Below are 8,716 nucleotides of genomic sequence, written 5' to 3'. Positions count from 1 at the left end.
CTGAAAAACAACGGGGGCAGACAGAGAGAGCTACTGAAAAATGAGGGGGCAGAAAGAGTGGGCTACAGAAAAATGAGGGGGGCAGAAAGAGAGGGCTACAGAAAAACGAGGGGGGGCAGAAAGAGAGGGCTACAGAAAAACGAGGGGAGGGCAGAAAGAGAGGGCTACAGAAAAATGAGGGGGCAGAAAGAGAGGGCTACAGAAAAACGAGGGGGACAGAAAGAGAGGGCTGCAGAAAAACAAGGGGGGCAGAAATAGAGGGCTACAGAAAAATGAGGGGGGGCAGAAAGATAGGGCTACAGAAAAACAAGGGGGGGCAGAAAGAGAGGGCTGCAGTAAAACTAGTGGCGGGGGGGGGAAAGAGAGGACTACAGAAAAACAAGGGGGGGCAGAAAGAGACGGCTGCAGAAAAACGAGGGAGCAGAAAGAGAGAGCTGCAGAAAAACAAGGGGGGCGGGCAGAAAAAGAAGGCTACAGAAAAACGAGGGAGGGGGGGCAGAAAGATAGGGCTACAGAAAAACAAGGGGGGCAAAAAGAGGGGGCTACAGAAAAATGAGGGGGGCAGAAGGAGAGGCCTACACAAAAATGAGGGGGCAGAAAGAGGTGAGTTCCGGCACCCTTTTTTCTTGCAAATAAAAGCACTGTCATATATATATATATATATATATATATATATATGTATATATTTATTTAAAAACTATTGCTGAATGATAATATACTTTTTTTTTCAAATAATAAAGCTTTTTTTTCTTTCTTTTTCTCTTATTACCACCCCGCGATGGGAGACCTGGCTAATCTTACCGTTGGCAGTAGCTCCCGTCTCGCATCTCAGGTTCTGCTATGGCCAGTGGTGATACCTTTATCTATAGAGCAAAGCCCTAGCTGCTGGTTTTGCAGGAGATAGGAATTTTCACCGTTAATAAATAGACTTCTAAATTTGTCGATCTGCATGCATCAGAGAATACTAAATATAGCCTATTCTGTGTATGTAATGAATGTATTTCAGTTGTTTATAAAAAGCTAAGGTTTATTTTCAGGCTGATTTTTGCAGGCGCAGGAAGCGATCTTTAAATAAACCCCCAAGTCTATTAATAACTGGCAGAAAGCATTCCAGTACAAGGGCTCCGTGCTGTTCTTTTGTGTGTGCCAAAGACGAGTGAGACTGTTTGAATTGATAATCCTGTGAAGTAATTGCTATCGTCCAAGTATTCCTGAAAATATTAGCTATGTGCAGCTCTCCCCAGTAGGTTTACTTACCAGTGTTTACAGATATTATATTTATACTCCGGTGATTGGAGAGCCTGCAGATAGGCAGCTCAGTGTGTTGCATCCTAGCGAAAGGGATTGGTTTAATAGAACTAAGAGCTGAGAGGCTATGTGCAGATGTCTTCTATGTTATAGTGTCTTGTAGTCTTTATTCCAATTGAAACAGATTGTATAAAAGGAGGGTGAATTTTAGATACATATGTGGCAGGGCTTGGTGAGCCATCTGGGGTGACATATCACGCAATATTTTGCTGTCAGTTGTTGTAACCCTTACAACATATTGTGTTCCATTAACCATTTTCGTTTGGTGCAATGATATAAAAAATAAATGTATCAAGCCGCGAGTTTCCGTCGGGTTTGAAAAGTGGAGATGTTGCCTATAGCAGCCAATCTAGTTATCACTTATTTAGTACATTCTAAAAAATGATAGCTAGAATCTGATTGGCTTAGTGGTTAGCACTTCTGCCTCACAGAACTGGGATCATGAGTTTGATTCACGACCATGGCCTTATCTGTGTGGAGTTTGTATGTTCTCCCTGTGTTTGCGTGGGTTTCCTCCGGGTGCTCCGGTTTCCTCCCACACGCCAAAAACATACTGGTAGTTTAAATGGCTGCTTTCAAATTGACCATAGTCTCTCTCTCTCTCTCTCTCTGTCTGTTATGTGTATGTTAGGGAATTTAGATTGTAAGCTCCAATGGGGCAGGGGCCGATGTGAATGAGCTCTCTGTACAGCGCTGCGGAATTTGTGGCGCTATATAAAAAACTGGTGATCTCCACTTTTTAAACCCGACGGAAACTAGCAGCTTGATACATTTAACCCCAGCTGTCCAGTTAGTATAACCCATACTTTCCAACTTCAGGAAGTTGGCAGGTGTGAGATGCCAGTGAAAGGTGGGCGTGTGGGGGGCAGGGCTCCACGAATCGTGTCATCCGTGTTATTACATGGGGGCGGGGCCAAAATGCAGCAATTTCCTGAGAATCGCATCATTTTGGTTTTAATTCTGCCCACTTCACTAAGGATATAAAGTCACGCACAGAAAAAAAAATTCTATTAATGTCACTGTTATAATTATTAATGACAAAATATTAAAAAATAAAAAAATGAAATGTTTTCTCTCCATAAAATACATTTATTAGGATGTTATTAATGTCTACTGTACATAAAATACATGTTTACAGTGGAAGGGAAGTTTGGTGGTTGGAGAGAAGTGCAAGCTATGCCCTCCATGGTGCTGGCCACGCCCACACACAGCTGGCCACGCCCACTCATCACCGGCCACACCTCTAGTGGGATGGTACTTTTCACAATAGGCCCTTTATACATTTCAGCTCTAGGCCCATGTGACCCTTAATTTGGCTCTGATTGTTAAATGTGTAGCCTACCTGGTGGAAGATTGTTGTTTGCTTTATCATTTTTGTCTTTATTTTTCCAACTTGGCTCCTCAATTAGGCTAAATTAACTCACAAGATTCACCCATGAGAAGGTTTGTATCACAAAAAACTTCACTGCAGACCTGAGTCATGGTATGAAAACCTGAAATAGGCAGAAAAAGACTGTTTCATTGGGCACAGAGACCAAGCTGGAATGAGTGCACAGTACGTAGCACTTGACAATGAAGGAATGTTGTAACTTTTTCTGGGCACTGAAGTGACAGAAGCAATTCATGATGCATGATTCACAGTGTGCTGGAGTTGTGAAGGGCTGCTGGGGAAGTTTAGCCCCTTTTTTTGCGATGGTATGAAAATTACTAAAAAGTTAGAGCGTTTTCAAGAAGAAGAAATAATAGGATGTTCCCACCGGTGTTGGAGAACACCAAGTGTCCCAGTCCCTTGGAGGACAACAATTATGATACAGACCCATACCAGAATACAATAAACCATTATATATAATCATCATCATCAGCTATTTATATAGCGCCAATAATTCCGCAGCTCTGTACAGAGAACTCACTCACATCAGTCCCTGCCCCATTGAAGCTTACAGTCTAAATTCCCTAACATACACACACACACACACACACACACACACACACACACACACAGACTAGGGTCAATTTGTTAGTAGCCAATTAACCTACCAGTATGTTTTTGGACGGAGCACCCGGAGGAAACCCACGCCAACATGGGGAGAACATACAAACTCCACAGATAAGGCCATGGTCGGGAATTGAACTCATGATCCCAGTGCTGTGAGGCAGAAGTGCTAACCACTAAGCCCCCGTGCTGCCATGCCCTTTATATATATATATATATATATATATATATATATATATATATAAATAGTCTAAAGGTAAAAGAGCAGACATAGACATACAACTGTCCCATTTTCAGTTGGACAGCCCCAATGTGTAGCACAGTAGTCTTTTGTTACCGAGAGGAAACCTGATGATTCTGATTGTTTAACTTTGAAGCTATTGCTTTTATAATTATTAATAGATAACTGTCTCTTTCAGTATTGTTAAAATGTACTATTTTATATTGTCACTCTCCTTCTTATCCTAATTACATTTTTTATTTCATTACAATTTTCCTCAAAATCACTAATTCTAAGGCAAAATGTAAAACAGATGTGACTTCCATCGTGCCCCGTCTCCCCCAGGCCCCTGTCTGCTGTACATATGCGTGTTTGGCATCATTAATGAAGTAGAGGGACAATGTCATTTTTGCATTCTTTTACAGTGGATCTTTATTTGTTGCCCGGAGATGTATTTCCGGGGATATTGGCTATCTCTTGGTCCTCCTTTAACTTCCCAATGGAAACAGAGTTTAAATGACCCACAAGCTTATGAAAAAGTTGTATATCAACATAGACATTGACAAATGCATTAAAGTGATGGGTGTCCATTAATGACCTCACATCCCACTCACATCAATGCCTAGAGTGATTGAACAAGGATAGAACCACAGTACACATTGCTAATTTTTAATTAGTGATAGCTGGCAGGGGCAAATGCGGGATTTTTAAGGGGGGATAAAGAGAGAGAGAGCTGCTGCGCATGTGCAGCAGCTCCATTTTAGCGATGCTGTACTGTACAGCAGCCGTGGCGCTGTCAAAGAAGCGTCCGCGGCAGTGCTGTACAGTACAGGGCAATGTTTAGTGCCCGTTAGTTCGCGGAGGGGAGGGGTTTCTGGAGAACCAGAAACCCCCCCTGCATGCGCCCCTGGCTGGTTATCAGCTATCATTTTAATATTCATAAGGTGGGTGCTGTAGATCTTTGATGAAAATAAATGGTTTCATGTCATGGTGGTTACACGTATTGGTACAATGCAATGGGGAATAGTACCATTGTTACCACTTTGTGTTATATTATGTATTAGTTCACAAGTATTTGTAACATAGCTCATTTCAATACCTTATTGTGTTGCATCATTTAAAATAAAATAAAAAAAAAACGAGTGCAAAAACCAAACCACGGTAGCAGCTAAGTCTAAGGGCTAGATTTACTAAGCTGCGGGTTTGAAAAAGTGGGGATGTTGCCTATAGCAACCAATCAGATTCTAGCTTTCATTTATTTAGTACCTTCTACAAAATGACAGCTAGAATCTGATTGGTTGCTATAGGCAACATCCCCACTTTTTCAAACCCGCACCTTAGTAAATCTAGCCCATATGTCTTGATTGATGGGATCTAGTTATCCATTAGGAAATAGTCCCATGTTTAACTTGTACCGTTCTCATGTAAATTATGTGAAGTGTTTATACCTCTGTAGCTCTCAGAGAGAAGCAGCCATAAATCCTGGCAGGCTGATGCATTAAATCAACAGTAATGTTGCAAGGAAGAAGGGCTACAACAAACTCCATCCCCCTTCCCCCTCCCGCTGTCTACAGTGAGTTAATGCATCGTATAGCAGCTGGGGCAGTACTGCCATGACTTGCTCATCTTCCAGTTTAGTGGCAGATGATCATTTATTTACAGTACAACAAGCCATTTCCTTGCTCAAGTAGTTAAGAGGCACAAGGAAGGGTACGTGATTAACACCCAACAGTACAAAGCTAAGCTAGGGCAATCTCTGTGTAGTAATATGTTTGCACAAATTAAGAGATTCGCTTAGTTTGGGTAAATTGTATTTTAGAATGTGGAGGGAGAGAATGCACGTAATATCTAACGGAAATACAAGTATCTATTATCCCGATGGGACCTCATCAGAGACTGTTATCTGCTGTTACGCTAATCGCAGAAGAATGTACAGTGCATTTACACTAACTTGATTGAATGAGAATTCTTTATCTATATGGATGACTGATCAGAATCCCCAAATTCTCTCAAATGTAATATCTACACAATCATTTCAAATTCCCAGCTACTGAATCATTAGCCCCAATAATTTAGAGTAAAATAGGAACAAATTTAAAGACAAAGGGTATATTTACTAAACTGCGGGTTTGAAAAAGTAGAGATGTTGCCTATAGCAACCAATCAGATTCTAGCTGTCATTTTGTAGAATGTACTAAATGAATGATAACTAGAATCGGATTGGTTGCTATAGGCAACATCTCCACTTTTTCAAACCCGCAGTTTAGTAAATATACCCCAAAGAAATTAATGGAGAAAGCTACAAAACATTGATCTGACCCTTAAAATGTGGCATCAATGTAATATTACACTAATTAAGAGCATGTAAAATGAGCCTTAAAAGCACAAAATTATACTGAAAATGTAACTGAAGGTCCAGCTTGCAGACATTTGAAAACATTGATGGATAATGCAGAAACACGTTTTGATTAAAGTGATTCTGATTGCATACATCTAGTCTTGCATTTTGTAGGCACTGTGTATATCACCAAAAGGAATTTTGTGATCTCAGGGATCATAAGACTTAGGGCTGAGGCAATTGAAAGTTTGTCAGTAAGCAGCTCTGATTTTATTTTATTCAAAACCGACGTCCAATGGTGCAGCCCCAGTCAGTGAATTTAAAATTTGGACCTGGCATTTATATCATCATCATCTATTTATATAGCGCCACTAATTCCGCAGCGTTGTACAGAGAACTCACTCACATCAGTCCCTACCCCATTGGGGCTTACAGTCTAAATTCCCTAACATATACTAGTGTCAATTTGATAGCAGCCAATTAAGCTACTAGTATGCTTTTGGAATGTGGGAGGAAACCCACGCAAACACGGGGAGAACATACAAACTCGAACTCATGGCCTCAGTACTGTGAGACAGAAGTGCTAACCACTAAGTCACCGTGCTACCCATATATCACAGATTGTCTCCAAATAGTAGATTTGTGCTAATGTGAGCTGGTGCCCCTGGGTGCGGAGAGAGAGTACAGGATGTCTACTTCTGGTCGTCACCTCGGACATCCCCTTTCCTTCCACTCTGAATTAATTGCATTCCAGAAATTCTTGTGGTTTCTTCTATAGAATGAAGCGGTGTGGGAAGTCATGCTGAGGAGTCGGTACAGATGGCAGGTGGTGCGATCGCGAAGAAGGTAAGAACTTTGCTTGCGTCTGACGTTCCCTGCAGGTGTTACACTATCACTCCTATCAGTTGTGATTGTTCCGACTTGTTACAGGCCTTTCAAAATGGCCACTGAGCTCTATTTTGTTGTTTTAATACTTTTTTGTGTGTATTGTAGAATGCTTAGCTGATCAAAGGCTGGGCCGAGATGTCTGCACATAATTTGCCAGGGCGGTGTCTCAGATGATTTCTGCATATGTGCAGAATGTAACATTCTTATCAGTAGTGAACCAATAGAGAGGCTGAAAATCATGTTCATACCCTTAAATGTAAGATGATTCTAAGACCATTTGTTCTCTGAGTATAAAATCTGGAATGCAGCCAGGGAGACCCTTGCCTCAAGACTGGACCTTGGTGCAGAAAGGGGCCTAATGTGTTTCCCAGATTTCATGTGAAAGGCGGGTGTACTGGAAATTGACTGTTACTTGAACATGTAAAATTCAATATTGGAAGCTAAGTATTCATTTAATTTCACTTTTATATTATGTTCATTTTAAAAATAAAATGCAGTCATGAGTCATTAACTCTTTGAAACCAAAAGAAACTCATTCAACCTGAAACACGACTGTACTTGCAAATTGGAACAAAACAGGTCACTACCCAATCTACCCAGACTATTCTCAGATCATCCCAAGCCATATTCAGCTGCCGAAAATTGGACCATCACTAGGAATTAATTGATTCAATAGAGGGGTTTATGCTAGCACTGATGCACATAGGGGCACAGAACAACAGGCCTAGAGAGGCAAAATCTGTTAATCCGTGCTTGACAGGCTCACAATCAATCAAATCATCATCATCAGCTATTTATATAGTGCCACTTATTCCGCAGCGCTGTACAGAGAACTCATTCACATCAGTCCCTGCCCCATTGGAGCTTACAATCTAAATTTCCTAACATACACACAGACAGAGACTAGGGTCAATTTTGATAGCAGTCAATTAACCTATCGGTATGTTTTAGGAGTGTGGGATGAAACTGGAGTACCTGGAGGAAACCCACGCAAACATGGGGAGAACATACAAACTCACACAGATAAGACCATGGTCGGGAATTGAACTCATGACCCCAGTGCTTTAAGGCAGAAGTGCTAACCACTTCGCCAACCGTGCTGCCCCACATCATGCCAGCTATATCTGTGAACACACACTCTTTTCTTTCTAAACCTGTCTCCAAAAAGCAGCATCTAAAAGGCAGAGAATACAACCCCTTTAAAAGCATATTATCACTGTTTAATATATATAACAGAAAACTTCTCCACGCCTAATGAAACTTGTGTAATAACCGTTCCTGCACTGTGCAGGCAGCAGGCACACTAAAAGGCTTGCACTAAAGCAGTTTTCAGAGGTGGAGCTTTATCGCACAAATGTTTTCCTCAAGAGCGAAATAAAGTTCTTACCAGCAGTGCTATTTAAATTCTGTGAGAAGTGTTCACTGATATGTGGCAGCATGTAGCAAGCAACTTACAAATAGTGTTCAAGGTACATTTACAGATTGGCCCAGGCGCAAACTTCTCAACTTCTGAAGATTTTGGAAGTGAATTACATTGGCTGAGGTTGAAAATATTGAAACAGGTCATTATATTTCCCAACCCCATTGTGTGCTGAACAGTACTTTAATCTTAATCGCTACCTACATTTAGCCAGTGTAATACACTCCCAAAATCTGCTGCTGGGAAGGTCCTAACTATGCAGGTTGCCAACAGGGACAGGTATGGTAATGTGAAGAACACTATAAGCTCAGCACAAATGTATTCATTTCTACAAAAGGTAATATGCAAAGTAAGAGGACCATAATAAGACCAGCAAGAATTAAGGTGACAAATAAAAGGCTTGAAATAATATGTTATATACCAAGCAAGAAGATCTGTGCTATACCAAACCATATGATTTACTCAGCATGCAGTGCTGAGAAAGATGCCCTGGATGTGCCCAGTAATGTGTCATGGAAATGTCCAGCAAGATCCCCAGGATGTGTCCAG

This window comes from Mixophyes fleayi, chromosome 9 (assembly GCF_038048845.1).
Source record: "Mixophyes fleayi isolate aMixFle1 chromosome 9, aMixFle1.hap1, whole genome shotgun sequence".
In the NCBI taxonomy this organism is placed as follows: Eukaryota; Metazoa; Chordata; class Amphibia; order Anura; family Limnodynastidae; genus Mixophyes; species Mixophyes fleayi.
This window is presented reverse-complemented; position numbering follows the sequence as displayed.